Source organism: Lolium rigidum, chromosome 7, assembly GCF_022539505.1.
Source record: "Lolium rigidum isolate FL_2022 chromosome 7, APGP_CSIRO_Lrig_0.1, whole genome shotgun sequence".
Taxonomy (NCBI): Eukaryota; Viridiplantae; Streptophyta; class Magnoliopsida; order Poales; family Poaceae; genus Lolium; species Lolium rigidum.
The window spans coordinates 157122597-157138993 of record NC_061514.1 but is presented as its reverse complement, the minus strand read 5'-3'; the positions used below and the strand labels follow the sequence as shown (position 1 = coordinate 157138993).

General features: G+C 42.4%; 1 long non-coding RNA gene across 1 annotated transcript; it reads right to left on the bottom strand.

Moving 5' to 3' along the window:
* Nucleotides 1-345: 345 nt before the first annotated feature.
* Nucleotides 346-3493, bottom strand: LOC124676750. Its single transcript, XR_006993778.1, has 2 exons — nt 3365-3493; nt 346-652 (listed from the first exon to the last, which is right to left on the bottom strand). It is a non-coding gene; the product is annotated as an uncharacterized LOC124676750 (long non-coding RNA).
* Between the last annotated feature and the right edge of the window lie 12904 nt (nt 3494-16397).

The following is a 16397-nucleotide window of genomic DNA, read 5'->3' as shown; positions in this document are numbered from 1 at the left end:
TTCCCAAAGTAAACTAATAACCAAACTACTTGACATGATGCTAAGTGACATGATACTGCTCCACCCACCTTACCCAATTTGGCGCTAACTCATATGATGCTGCCCTACCAAACTTACCAGTTTGCCGCTCACTAACATGATGCTGCTCCAACCACCTTTGTCCAGGCATGAGCAAACACTACACTACTTGGAGACTGAAGAAAAAGAAATAGAGGGAAAACTGAACACTTAAGCCTAAGCAACTAAGTTGTAGAACGATAATAAAGAAAGATAAACTAAAGATTATAGAATTAACACATACTTAGAAGAAAGAATACGATCGACAATTTAGAGGCTGAATACTGATAGGTTGTATTGAGAAAATAACTGAACAATAGTTAAAACTGCTAATACACTGCATGAGAGAATGAGGACTCAAGAAAGATACACAGAAGAAACTTGGCGTCACTAGAAGGACTAACATGGACTAAAATGGTTACTTAAAACTGAAAACTAATACAAACACTCATGATACTGTAAAATGAAAGTGAGACACGCTGATAGAAGAGAGAATCACCTACTGAAGACTAAAGTAACTGAAGAAGAAATAAAAACTGAACGAAGAAACATTTGAACTTTGGACAGTCCATCGAACATGCCAGGCAGCAGAACCCTGAAAAATATAAGATAGTAAAACTTTTAAATCTGGATATAAAAACTTCTAGAAAACAAACTCCTACACTAATTTCTCAATAAGGATCAGAGAGTGGCATATTCCTCCAGCAGACAAGCACCGTCACCGACGGTCACACCAGCTCATGGAGTGGTACAAGAAGAGATTCTAACTATCAATCTAGTACGCACAGTCTATTCATGAAAATGTGAGCATGAGAAACATAAAATAGTAAAAAATGAATGCAAATGAGATAAACATCTGATCATCGATGAAATCAACTACTGCTATGCCACCACACATCTCTGACCAACTTTATTCTCTCTACATAAGTAAGTAACAAACAATGACTGAAGAAATATGACATAAGCATATAATGATTGAAGAGAAAACTGATAAGCTGAAATACAAAACAGTAAAGATAGAAAATGAGCTATGACAAGCAGTGCAGAAAGACAAAAAAGAATTACTGAAAGAGAAAATTAATGCCTTTGGCTTTGATACCTTTGGCGCTGTTGTTAGGAACACCTAGTGTTTTCATAATTGATAAGTAGAAAGAAAGAATTAAAAAAAGGTGCCGACTGAAAAATGAAGAGAAAATTTAAGAATGAATAAATGACAAAATGAGGGACTGAAGAAATGTTGAATGATCAGAAGGTTTTCAGAGGCGTAGCTGGAGAATGCAAAACTAAAATAAAATAACAATGCAATACTAAGAAGGAGAATGAGACTAAACAACTCATAAAGTGAGAAAGAGTAAATAAACTTAAACGAGCAATACTAGAACTGAAATAAATACTGAGAAGGAGAATGAGAGACTGAGAGAATTAAATGACATGAACATGATAGACTGAGGAATTAAGAAGACTGAAGAACTAATATGAAATGAAGAGTGATGAATAATAAACTAAGAGACAAAAATAATCTGAGACAAGAAAAACTCAGCAAAAAGAGATTCAAAACTGAGAGAAGAAAAGCTGAGAGACATAAATACAAACGGTGAAGAATGAAAACTGAGTGACTGAAAGATTGAGAGAAAAGGGACCCTCCTACTTTATCCGGGCTTGGAACCGGGTACCATAATGAATGGTAGGCGGAGTTACCCCCCTACCCAAAAAAATAAAAAGAAATGAAATGAACAAGAAATATCAGAAGAAACAAAATAAAAATCAGAAGCACATTACATAAGAACTGAACAAATTAAAAACAAAAAAAAATTAATCTTAGGAAATGAAAGATTAGGTCATTACAAAGAAGCGTTATGTTCAAGCAGCAGAATCAGTTGGGAGAAGTATATGCAGTAAGTCTATGAAAAGAGAGCAGTAAATGTTGCTAAGGTTAAATAATTAAAGGCAGTGCACTAAACCTATGGAATACACAACCATTTCCCTTTGTATGGCTTACTCAACCCAATATCATTAGAAATATGCGAATGCATAGGATACTTAAAAGAACAGGTACTAATAAACTTCAATGAGCCAGCAGAAGAAATAACAACAAAATCAAACTAGACAAGGTGCATCCATGCTTCTGGATTATTCAATGCTACAATTTACAAAACTCAAACTCATCCGAGGACCAACATGATTTATATTGAATCAATTAATCTGAACAAAATGTGCATCGAAGTACAAAAAGCAGAGGGTTCATCCGTATATGAAGAGAACATATGTTTAACTGAAAACTGAAAACATCCGTATTGGGACATGGAAATTATGTATCCTTATCATGAGTCATCCATGTCAGATTACTGGTTGGCTGCCTAAATTTGCCTTTCAAGTAGTTCTGAACAATAATAAAAGGTGACTTTGCAGGTTAAGTTATGAACCATAATCAAAGGTGACTTTGCAGGTTAAGTTATAGACCAATTGTCTGTTATTACATGGACATGGAGGCTAGCCTTCTCCATACATCTCATAAAAAGCAGTTATCTACTAGAAAGTGATAACAGAGCAATTGCAAAGTCCCTAACTGAATTAGTCACTGATTTATACATATATACTGAAAAAACACAGTCGCCACATCAGCCTAAGGGCCATTCATCGCATTCAGAATTTCAGATACATGTAAAGCTCCCGCACCGGGACAATTCTGAAGGAATAAACAGACCAGCAAAAACATCTAAACTGATTCAAGATTTCAAGCTGTGAGCAGACAGTTCAGATTACAGTCAATTAATCAAAACTAAACGCAAAAAATAAGGAGTGAATCAGTAAAGGGAAATATTAGGAGTTTCTGACTTCAGACATATAATTGAGCGAAACATGCATCTCGATTTTCGGTCAATTGCATATGAGTTTCAGTTATTAGAAATTCCTTACTATTTAGATGATATTAAGATCTTGCTAACTCCATCTGGCAACCTTCACATCAGAATCAACATCTAGCTACCTAACACTACATAGATCTCGCTGTACTCATATACAAATCAACATTGGGCTTGCTTACTAATATATTTACAAAACCAAAATCATCACCATGTGCAAAACGAAAAGGCTTCAGACTAGTGAACATGACGAACTAACTACAACAAAAAATCGAAGCACTGCAACCAAATACAAACCTGTTTGCTAGTTGGCTACACGAAAGCCCACCTAAAATCGACAACATCACAAATCAGCACCTGCCAGATGCATACTAGTTGCATACGTGACTACCCAACCCAAAATCGACATCAGAGATGAAAGAGGAAAAGGAATACAGAAGGCATACCCCGAACGGCCATGTCCTCGACGCACACGAAAAACAGCTTCCCCGGCCGCGCACCGGGGAACTTCTCGGTCAGCAGGACTCCCCATGGCCTCCTTCACCCGGCGCTCCACATCCGAAGAGGGCAGCACGGACTCCGTCGCCGCCGCGCGCGTCCGCTGCGTGGTCACCGCCGGGCGCAGTGGTGGCGGATCCCCCGGCAACACCTCCGCCATGGCGCTCCCCTTCCTATCCTCCAACTCAACCGAGGCAGAGGAGAAAAGAGACAACCGGCCAGAAAAGGAGGAAATGAGGAAATTCGAAAAATAAAAGAGAGGGTCGAACGTTGACTCAACCAGGAAAAGAGAAAATGAGAAAGAGATGTGCCAAGATTCGTGCAACACAGGACATCGATCTGACGGACCAAAAAGTAGCTGTTCACCAATTGTAAAACAGCTAGCTGATAAGTAGGAAACCTGAAAAAATATTAAGTTGGAGAACATGTTGCATCTGACTGCGTGAGCCGTCCTTCCGCCAGTTTCTTTTCACAGCCATTGTAGACTGAGCGATCATCGGAGACGAATTAACCAATAGCTGGGTGTCAATAACGGTGCCCATGGCTACCGTAGGCGAGAAGCACAGATCCTATGCTGCCGGAGATGTTCCTAGCTTCCGCCTTCCTGCGATTGCAAGAGGAAGCGGAAGAAAGTAATACCCTCCGGCTCGGGATATGGGCAGTCGCGGCGCCAGGAGATTCGACGACGACGGGCTCTACTATTGTTGGATCTGCCGTAGGACCCTGCCTACACCCCGAACTCGAGGGCGTGTGACACGTTGCTTAAGCGGGATTATGACCCACTACGCCGTGTCGCCTTGTTGGTTGACGACGGGTGGGAGTAGGGCGAGGACGCCGTGGGCGAGGTTTAAACACAGGAATAGGAGCCACAGGTTGGTGGGCCATGACATGCCAAGCGAGCAGCCGCATGACAACATGGCGACTACCTCGGCCTCCTTGTGTACGGCCTCCTTGTGTACGAGCGGGATCTAGCTCGTATAGCCGCTGGATATGGACCACGACGAAGCCCTCCGGATGGCCATCCAACAGTTCAAGCTACAAGACCTAGCAAAATGCGACGACCTCGCCGAGGCAACGAGACTCCAAGTTGGCGGAGGAATAGCCAGCCATGCCGCAGGTGACCCCACCCTGCCAGATGTCACCATGGGTGACATGGTATGCGCATGCGCCTGTACCTGGGCCATAGGTCCCTGCACCAACGCTTGCATCTTTGCACCAACACGATGCGATGTACTGGTCTCTGGTGCCGATCGACGATGGCAAGGAGTAGTAGGCGACACTGGCGCAGACCCTATTTTTCATCTTTTTTCCATATGTAAAATTGTGTTTAATACTCCCTCTATTTCTGAAAATAAGCCATATAGTTTTTGACAAGGAAATTAAAGAACGCATATTGAGAGACAATTATATCAGGTTTGGCCGGAATTACCCCTATACATTTGACATGAGAAAATAGAAGACTTTGCATAAGATAAGAAAATATAATCAAATCCCTACAAAACATTTCCATACAAGTGGAGTGTCGCACTAAAGCCTATATTTTAGATTTTTTCACGAAAAACTATATAGTTTATATTTAGAGACGGAGGGAGTATGAAATATTAAGAGAGAAAATGTGTCGCATAGCTAGGTTCACCCCCGACCCAAACAAACCAAGGGTAGGTAGTGACGTCATTTGTGTCTGCGGGCCAACAAAACATGTCAAAATGGACATACTTCCTGTCCGAAATGGGACGGCCCACTGGAGATGGTGTAAGATCACAAGCCTCCTGTCCATATCTCCCCGTTATGCCAGCAATGGCAAATGGCCGGTGTCGGCAAGAGAACAAGCCTTCCAGCCACTTATTATATTTTCTCTACTTTTCTTTTGCTGCTCAATTATGCAAACGGGCAATAAATATATGTCGATCATGTTGCATATAGCTTCACAAGCAAGACTATTGGTATGATAGCATACAACTCTTACACCAGTTTTGCTGATGTGGTTTCCTTTATTGAGTGGATAATTTTATTAGGTGTTGTGAGATATTAGTTAGAGTACATGTTCAATCTTGCACAGCGTGTCTCCAAAGAGGTCGATATGTGTGGCTCTTTGTTCCTATTTAGTCATTCATTTCTTTGAAATAGTTCAACTTAAAAACTCAATGTATAATTTTTTTGTCGTTGTGAGAAAAGCAACAACCATACCATATAACATATCACATATGAAGATTTTCTTCCTAAACTATTACTTTTCGGACTAACCATTTCTTCATCTACTGCATAAAAGAGGGATGCAATATTCAGACATGCAAACACCTAAAAACTGTGATGACACGGGACGACAACACAGGCTGGTATGACAAGATGGCGAGGATTTTGCATTGCTAAAGCAACCGAGCATAGGATCTGAATGGTGTATGAATGTTATATTTTAATCATTTTTAGTTCCTCATTATTTTCATTAAACATGTCTAAGAAACAATAAGAATATACCAGCAAAAATATTAGTTGAAAACATTGTTCGTGTAATATAAATCCTCAATAAATCACATCTTCAAAACGAATTTGATGACCTTTGTGGGCTAAACATTAATCTGTTGGGAAAATGACAATGCAACAAATAGATTATGTGCTTGGTGCAAAGTATAAACCGTTGGTACAAAAACAAAAAAAAATGCAATCTGATAAACAAAAATGTTTTTTTCTAATGAAGAACATTTACTAAGTATATGTAGCATATTTATTCGATATGTGGAGAATTTTGTACGTCTTTCAGTAAGGCATCAAACAAGGGTTTTATTAAGAAAACAATGTGAAACATATGTAACCTACTGATGAAGCATTCTTGGGTTGTTTTTGTAACTATATGAAAAGCATTTAGGAGGAATTCCACTTGCTACATATTCATGCACAACATAAAAATATGGCTGCAACAAATCATGTTCTTGCCAACTATAGCATTGTTATCTATTGGTCAATCTCGAAAAAAATCAGGACGTATGCATGACGCATATTGATACATGTAAAATGTATCCATCAACTTTGTACTTTAGGTCATATTCCAAACATTTTCATATTAGTTATAGTTAGTACCATTGTTTGTAATGACTTACAGGACTTTCACAAAATCCCATTATTTTGGTATTTACTCTAGATGGCACAAAAACTTTCTGATAGTATTGACTTCCCGGGAACTTCCAGCTCCAAAAAGGGCATGGTCAAAGATCACGATTTGTAATTTTTTATATGAATCCAAGGAGACCGAGTAGAGCATCAGGAGCCGAGCAGGAAGGCCCATGGAACGGGAGCTCCTCCATCATGCCGTGGGGGAGGGGAATCGACCGTCCGATGACACTTGTTTTTATCTAAAAGATCTATATATACCCGCTGGCATTTTATTTCGTGGGACGGAGGAGGAAAGACGAAAGAGAGAAATGGATTTTTTATAGTCTGTCGCCGAAGTAAGATTAGGGAGTGAACCGTTGCCGGAAACGCCTCTAGATTTGGAGTTTATGGAAGTAACTTGATCGAATATCTCTATGAACTTTCATGTATTAGAACCATATGACATTCCCTACATGTTTATGGTCGTCTATTGTAATTCCTATGGTGGATATTATGTTATGAGATGACATTTGGTATGCATTTGCTACTATATCGGGATGTTCATAGATACATGTTATGCTCTGGAAATATAAGTATGAATATCATGTGCAATAGTTAGGTTTTAATCTTCTAGTTTGTAATGCCGTGTTTACTCTTTTCATGAGATGATTGACAAGACCAAGTGTGGGCAGATGAGAGAGGTGTGTGATGCGCATAGCAAACGAACATTTGCGCAAGTTATCATATGTGTCATTTTATATAAAAAAAAGTATGGTATGTGTTATATGTGAACGATATTAGACTGTGGTAATCAATTAACATAAACTACATGACATACAGCAATATCCTTTGGTATACACACATTTAAGGCTAAAATAAGAACACACACTTGTCACCAAAGTGACATATTTGGCATGCAAAGTGAAAACAACAGGAATTTTGTGTACTTTTACTTCTTATCTTGTTGTTCATGACATGTTGCCTATATAAATGTTCACTATTCAATCATAAAACAAATTTGTGCATTACTATCTGTAGCATAATCATCATTTTATTAGAGAGATCAAGTGAATCCATGAACCTAGGTCCATTGAATCACATAAGAGTAAACATTTGGTCCGTCTTCTTATGTGAGAAGATAAGGCCATTTACGAGTTCATTCACACTTTCTACTATGTTACATTTTACTTTCATCCATAATATCAACTTTATTTGTTTCTTTAAAAAAATTAGTGCATAAATAACTAGAATTGTAACACTCTAATTTGAGGGAATAAATAGCTTTATCTTCTTGCTGCAGCGGGAGGTTATCATGCTGGATAGTTCTTAGGCATAATTCCGAGATATTTACTAATCTATTTTTGAAAAAATAGCACAACAATATATAATATTATTTTTTCTGAACATTATATATGTTTTTGCGATTGGTATAGTAAATTTTTAACAAGAGTAATATATTGGCGATTACCATTGGCCTCACTGGCTCTTTTTTAGGGTAACGTGGCCTTTACTAATTATATAATACCTTTCCTTCCTCTTCGCTCTAATCGTCATCCCCTGTTGTTTCTCCTACCAATTATCACCCCCTTGGGAAATCATCCTATGTACATCGGGTTCCAATTAAAACCACGCCAGACTGAAGTTACAAATCTTCTGACCTGGATTCAGTTCGTGATTGCACATATCACAAATGGTTATATTATAGTTTCAGTACATAAACTTTTTGTATCTAATAATTTTTTTCCATGTGTTTAAAAGTTGTTCAGGGTAACCATGTTTTCAGAATTCTACTTCTCCCAATGCACTTATCTTTAAAAAAAATTACAAGCACACCAATTATTTCCTACAAAAAACAAAAAATTGTGTACTCTTTTTTTGGGACGCGGCTAAATCTATGTCGATGTAGAAATAACTTAATCCTAGGCAATGTTATTTTCTCATTCTCAAGAAAATACCTGTGGGCGTGGCTATTACCGGTTACTAGAAATACGGTCAAAGTACGTGCCATCCGAGATCTTACAAAAAAAAATTAAAATTATTCCTAAGTTTATCAAAATCATTTAAATTTTGGTAAAATTATCAAGAGCTTTAACTTCTTCCTCGTATGGTTCGATACCATACTTTCACATTGAAAGGTGCCACAACAATTTCCTGCACTTGAGGGTTATCATGTTGGATTGTAGTTAGCCCTAACTACGACATATTTCTCAATCTGCGTGTTTGATCCCCGGATACCCAATTTTATGTGCAACTGAAGCAAAAAAAATATGTACAATTTTCATGTGCACGAATCACGATGCAAATCTGATGGTTTTGGAGTTTTATCCTAAAACTAACTCAATTCTCAATGCACCTAGAACTATCGAAAGTTCAAAAAAAAAAAAAAACAGAATGAAGATTGTGATACTGGCTGATGTGATCTTTCCGAGCTGGATGTACCTGATAAGAACGTACGTTCTGATCATAGACGGACGGGGCAAGAGAATAAAAGTAACACGATGGTATCCAGCGGCTGAAAGCACAAATGGAGTTAGCTGACGAGCAGGCTTTATGATGCTGCCAACAGTTGTTACGCTTACCACTGCACAGCACGTCGGTATGTACAACAGTATAAGCTAGGTAGGATACCATATAGTCATATACCATGCAAGGTCCATATCTCGCCCATGCTTCCCAATAAAACCCTGCCCCCGGCCGGTATGGTACGACTGCGCCTCAGGGTCGCCGCTCGCAACTGCCCGCTACTCAAGAACTATCTCCTGACGTGCTTCCATGGCCATAGACAGTAAAGCTAGCATTTGAAGATCGATTAGATGAGGGAGAAGCGGGTAAAAGGCTCCGAACCCCCGTTCAGCATGCATGGGACTAATAATTAAGTTGGAAGCTAAATATGCCACGATCATGCAAAGAACTGAGAAGAATCAAACGGTCTCTCATAAGAGAGACGGCTCGATATACGCCAATATAAGGTTCAGAGTCACCTGCAGCACATGGATTCTTGTGATGATGGGTGGTAGCTTGAAGCCACACGGCTGCTCCCCGCTCCGCAGCACCACATGCCCGTCCCCAGTGAAGCCACCGCCGGCCACGTACCTCGTAGCCTTCTACATCCTCCCATTCTTTCTCCGTTTTTTCCTTGCTTTATGAAAGCGAAAGCTGGTTGGCTTGGGTGGGCGTCGAACAACACGGCATGGACAGAGACCACCCAGCACTCCACTCCAGCAGGCCGGCCCAACCGCTGCTTCCCGGATGGAGCACCTGCCTCCCTTTTCAAGCTCCGGAAGCAATCCATATCCATCGACCATCCATCGAGCCGCTTTCTTTGGCGTTCGTTTGTTCTACAGCACTAGATGACCCGTTACTTCAACGGCGCAAATGATAGTCGGGCCGGAACTAGAGCCACGTGTTTTACTTCGTTTTAACAACTACACTTTTTTTTGACATAGGGAATAAATTAATTATAATATGGAAAGACACAAATTACACACAGCCTCTATGACAATGCAACACCCTAATGGTAGTACGGATGCACAAAGTCAAAAAAAAAAAAACCTAAAAAAAATCCCGCTACGGTATTCCAGCACTAGTAGCAACAATACAACCACCACCAACAAGACAAAATTTGAACTCCAGTCTCTCCAAAAGTGATGCCTCCAAGAAGGGAACAATGCACAAGCATCCTCGTCGTCCGATCAAAAATATCTTAGGTTTTCACCCTGAAGATAGTCTCCTCTCAAAACAATGCCTTTAACAAGGCTATTGCTAGGCACAACCAATTAAGGTCAGACCTTGGATTTTCACCATGAGAGGTAAGACTCTGAATTTCATCTGTGCTGCCGCCCCCACTTACATACTACTGCTACGGCATTTGACTTCTAGAACACAAAGAAAGTCCCTCATCATAACAGAGACTCGAACCTCCATTGCTAGTCCTCCAACCCGGCCTTCATGATATTCTTCACCTCTGATTTCACCATGGACTAGAATGTAATATGATGGCAACACAGAACAGAGCTTCACGCCGCTCCTTCCAGAACCAAACGGTCGGAATAAAATAATTGATGCGCAAGACCGAATATCACCCGATCCAGCAAAATCCAGGCATAAGGTGCGCTGTTACATTCGCCGGCGGAGCCTTCCAGAACTCATTACTCCGGCCAGATGAAGAAGTACCGGCCTCAAGAAGGTCACCATCTTTGCAAAATAAGAACCCTAGAACAACCACCTTTATCGAAGCCAAGCAAGCAGCCCCCACACCACCCGTCAGAAACCTACCATCGGAACCAACCCCTACCAGCAGCGCAAATGGGCAAAGCCAGCTGCGAGAATGGTGGCAGCATAGTAGGGGCGATCCCCACCGGAACCGGCCCAACCACGTAGCGAAGAGGACCGGGAAGGCAGCACGGGAGACACCCAAATCAAGATCTAGGGTTTCCACCACCAACTGGCCCGGCCATATCTCCACCGCCAGTCAGCACCACCGGGAGAAGACCTCCACCACCTCCCCGACTAGGGTTGTCGCCCAGATCGTTGCTTGATGACACGCCCACCATCTCCACCCTAGCATCCATGGCAGTTGTCCTCAGCAAGCCTCCCCCCATACCACCTTCGACGGCTGTGCCCGTCACCGCCACAGCTAGGGCCTGCGGCAGCGGCGGCGTGAAGGGAAGCGGCGGAGGGGAAAGCTTTGGCGACGACATGATGTCGCCCCTGGTGTCGCCCTAGGGTGCAACACAGGGGGGTTGCCCTTCTCCTAAAAATCTCATAACGGTATTGGTGTAAGTACCGAAATCATGTCAAAATTTGTTTTTTTTTTGTAACCCTAAGTTGTCACCACGTTTTGCAAGAATGTTGGAGTTGTGCGAGAAAATCGGTACTCCCTCCGATTCATATTAATTGACTCCAATATGGATGTATCTAGAACTAAAATATGTCTAGATACATCCATATTAGAGTCAATTAATATGAACCGGAGGGAGTACCAATTTTTTTTAGTCTGGAATCGAATTATTGAAACTGATGGTGGTTATAATATTCTCAGATGCAAAGCATATCACAACACATATAGGTCATGTGAACCATAGCACCCATGCAAAAGAAGAAGATTTTATTATCTAACTCATTTGTTTGGTGCAAGGGCATGCTTACAAAACGCAATGAGCATCGATAGATTTATAGGGACGAATAGATCATAAGTGCAGCCTGTTAGAATATAATGACGAACCTCAGGGGAAATGTGGTTTGGCTCCCGGGTGCATCTACACTCGCGTCCTGGACCAATCATGCCCAGACAGATGGAAGCCAATATGCGTATATTTGTGAGTATTGGAGTCACACTAGTAGAAAATCTCTCATGCGTACCGGTTCCAGAGGGGCATTCGTACCGGTTTTGCAACCGGTACAAATTATTCGGCACTAAAGCCCCCCCCTTTCGTACCGGTTGCTTACGAACCGGTATAAAACGGGCCTCCACGTGGGCCACCGGGAGAGCTCGGGGCTAAGGATCTTTGGTACCGGTTGGTAATACGAACCGGTACCAAAGGTTCCCCAGCGGCGAGGAATTTGCCCAAATCTTCGCCGCGGCGGAGAATTGGCTTTTTAGGGTTTTGGAGAGGTTTAGGGATATCGGTTTGTTTCATATCGCGTCGATGCACCGGAAACGCGTTTGGGTTTAGGTAGTACATGAAGATCAAGATGATGCATAGCAAGTTGGTGCATATAATATAACACACATGTTATTGCATAAGATCGCAAATTAAGTAGCACTATGCATGAAGATCGATCTTCATGCATAGTGGTGCTCTCCGAGGCGTACTCTATATATGTCTATTACATGTAGCATAGTGGTACTCTTCGAGTCAACTATATATGTAACATGTACATCTTCATTCATAGTGGTGCTCTGCGAGTTGTGGTATGACGTCCCGAAGGAAAAATCCCGCCAATTCCTCGCCTATTGCTATGAAGCGGTCATCGATTGAGAGCTTGTTCCGCTTTCTTGCCAACTATAAAAGAATAAGATACAAATGAATACATGAAACAACTATTACTGAAACTCAGCACAACTTATGATAACAAAACAAATTTGTGAAGATTGTTTTTGTACCTCTTTATTTCTTTCATTATTCGTTCTCTCGTTGACAATTCTGCGGATGTACTCGCAAACGAAGAATCCACAGAGATCGGTCCCCGGAGGTTGTTGCGGGCATTTCTTTACAAGAATATAATTCAATCAAACAATAGTCAAGTATGATAATTGAAAGGTGTGTGGACCTAGGTAGTACTACTTACTTTCGCACGCCATCGCAGCTTCGGTGGCCATTCACGGGACGTATCTTCCTTGATGAAAGTTTGCCATACGCTGCTCGACAAAAGAAAATGCATAAAAGAGTCATCAATTAGTTCAAAGCAGGAAATTAACGAAACAAACCGATAAGAATTAAAATTACCTTCCGAGCATTAAAAAACAAGACACGTATAGATCCTTTTCTTTGCTTAGTGAGTCCAAGACTTCAACTTCTCCAATTTCCAAATTGATGACGAGAAGAATAAAGTGAAACCTACGCACGTTTCAATATGTAGTCATTAGTTAAAATTTTGACATACGGTGAGCAAAATATAATGTGTTATAAGACGAGTAAGACTCACTCGAAGTTGTAAGGCCAAAGTATTAGCTTTTTGTCACGTTGTCGCTTCAAAAACCTTAGCAAAGTCTGCGGTGTATCCTTGTTATAGAGGGGATTGTCTATGGTTTTGACATGCATTGTGTTCGGGTCAATGAACCCAATGTCTGTGATATCGTCCCTTTTGCATTCGAGCATCTTCGATCTGCATAATATAGCGCACAAAAGATTATAATCTGCAGACAATGAACGACTTCTCAAATTAAATAAATAAATCACTTACAGACAATAGCAACCGATGATTGATTTGTCGAGGGCCCGGAGATTGTATAGCTGAAAGAGTTCGGCGAAGTCAACGTTCACACGGTACTCCTGGAAGTAGTGCTCTTCCCTAACTCGCACCATGATAGTCTCGATCCCTTCCTTTGAGGCCTTAAGGTACCACGAATGCAAGTTACGCATACTTGTTGGTACCTTCCCGACATTCTCGACCAAATCTTTCCCTTGAACAAACTGATATGCTCGTTCAGCTAAGGCGTAATCAGTTCCGTCTTGTCGAGAACTTTGAACGGTCTTCCCGTCAAACACCTTGAGAGGGTCGACCGATTGAACGGGTTGTTGTCCGAGCTGGTAGACTTGGTGTATCCCTTTTATCTCCCTGATACCCGATTGAACGGGTTTTGTCACCTCGATCATCTTGTCATACGACCTTTCAATAGAACGCACATAGTCAGATGGCGGCGATGGTACAGGGTCATATAGATTGTCAACGGTACGCACAACTTTCTCCCGATCTAGTGTCTTCTCGAAAGGTATCTCCGGCACTTTCGGTGCAAAAATTTCTTCACCTCGGCCTCGAACGGCCTCCGCGTTTTCCTCCGGAGTTTTTTCCCAAGGTAACTTCTCGGTAGGCGGCAGTTTTTTCTCCTTTCTAGCTTTCTTCCTAGGCGGCGTACCGTTCCGCTTAACGGACGCTGTCTTACGCGGAGGATCTCGAGATGGTGGACTCACGCCGGGGTCCCTCTCGGGTAGGTGTGGACTTGGCTGCTCACCGAGGACTGCCACCGGGAGGAGTCGATGGCATTTGCTTGCTCATGTGTAGGAGTCGGTGGACTTTGCAAAAGGACGACGTACTTCTTCGGCCATAGGGCGAAACCGTGCTTGACATCGGCCGGTGTCCTCTCATCTTCACCTCTAGGAATATCAAGCTCCACTTTTTCAAAACCCGAAACAACTTCATCCACCCCGACACGAACACAACCAGGTGGAATGGGCATATGATGGTGCATTGCTCCATCTTCACTTGGGTACACATAGCCGACCGCCACCTTAACGGACGCGGTCCTGATTAACATATGTAGCTCGCAATCTGTCTTCTCCGTGACATAATCCACGGGGTAGCTTCCTCCACATCCGTCAAGATGCGAGGAACCGACACTCGCTTCTTCGCTGAGATGGGGCAGCATCGGCTTGTGGATCCTGTAGAAACAGCGGCTGATCGGGTGCCCTCTGATTTCTCTCAAGAGCCTCCACCCTAGATAACAACTCCGTTACAATGTCGGCGTCCTTCTTCTTCTTTCGCGAACGGCTTCTATAAGTGTCAGCGCTGTCCGGCCACGCTTCCTTCATGGTGAGACCTGGGCGAGCTCGTACCCGTCCAACATGTTCAGGGTTCCCCAGAGCGAGTGTCAGCTCGTCATTCTCTCGATCGGGAATGTACTCTCCCTTTCTGACCTTGTCAATTGCATCTACAAGCTTCGGTACAATTGCCTCAATTTTTTCCTTCCATTTTCCCTTCGCAATGATCAACCCTGTCTTTGGGTCCAACCCTGCCCCATGAGCGAACAACCATAACTTGGACCGTTCGGGCCAGTCCCATGTCTGTGGAGTGATTCCATGATCCATCAGATTATTCTCAAACGCTGTCCACTTCGGAATGGCACTCTTGTAGCCACCGACCCCAAATGATGCGGAAGTTTCTTCTTTGCAGCATTTTCGGTATTTTTCTTCGATCGGGACACAAAAGTAGACGATTGCTTATACTCCTTAAATGCGGCCCGGTGATCTTTTATCTTCACTAGATTATCATCGAATACTTGGATCTTCATTCTTATATTTGTCCCATAAATTTTTCTTGAAGGTACTGGAATTGTATGGCCATCTTCTTCCATGTCCATTCCTTGACTTTATTCTTCTGGCCTTCCGTCATGTCTTCCGGTAGGCTGAACTTTGTCATGAGCGTGTCCCAAAGAAATTTTTTCATCGCGTTGTTGACATAACTAGCACCACTCTCCGGGTTCTTCGGCTTATGCCACTCTTGAATGCTGATCGGTACATGGTCCCTAACAATAACTCCGGATTGACTTGTAAATTTGCGGCAAAACTCCTTGGGCTCCACTGGTTCACCATTAGCCTTGAATGCCGTGAGGGCTAACCTGCCCTCGCACTTTAGCACCCGCGTCGGGCCTCGTTTTGTTCTAACAGACTTGCTCGATGATCCAGAAGGCTAAAAGAAAAAATTATTCGTTAATAAGTGCAATACAAATAAATGAATGCATCTAGGGATGAACACGGACTAATTGATACATAGATATACACCTCGCCGGAGTTTGTGATGGACACTTCATTGTCTTTTCTAACTTGTTCAGACTCAAGTCCCTCGCCAAAATCATTCGGAAAGTCGGGGTACTCGTTGTCATCTCCATCGTCGGGTTCCGGACCACGGGCACTCTCATAGATCAATCGCTGCACCGCTTCTTCCCCCTCCTCATCTCGGACGAAGGTGCCGTCCTCCATACCTCAATGTCACCGCAAAATTAAGAAAGCAATTGTATTTCATTCATCATGTAATGATCATATAAAAGATTGCTAGATGGATAACAATTGAAATGAAGAAAGCAAAAAAACCCTAACGGACCGCCACGGCCACGGACACGGTGTTCCCCCTCCTCCTCTCGCTCTTCTCTCTATGTCGCGGCGGCACCGCCACGGACTCGGCACCGCTACAGACCCTAACCCTAACACTCGGTGCTCGTCCTCTCGCTCTTCTCTCTATGTCGCGGCGGCACCGCCACAGACTCGGCACCGCTACGGACCCTAACCCTAACACTCGGCGCTCCTCCTCTCGCTCTTCTCTCTATGTCGCGGCGGTTTGTGAATATTCCAAAATTTGGGGAAATCTAAAATTTGTTTCAAAGTTGCCACTTTGCATGCTTATATTAAGAGTTTGACTTTGAATCAGAAAGGTTGACTTTAACCAAGTTGTTCACTT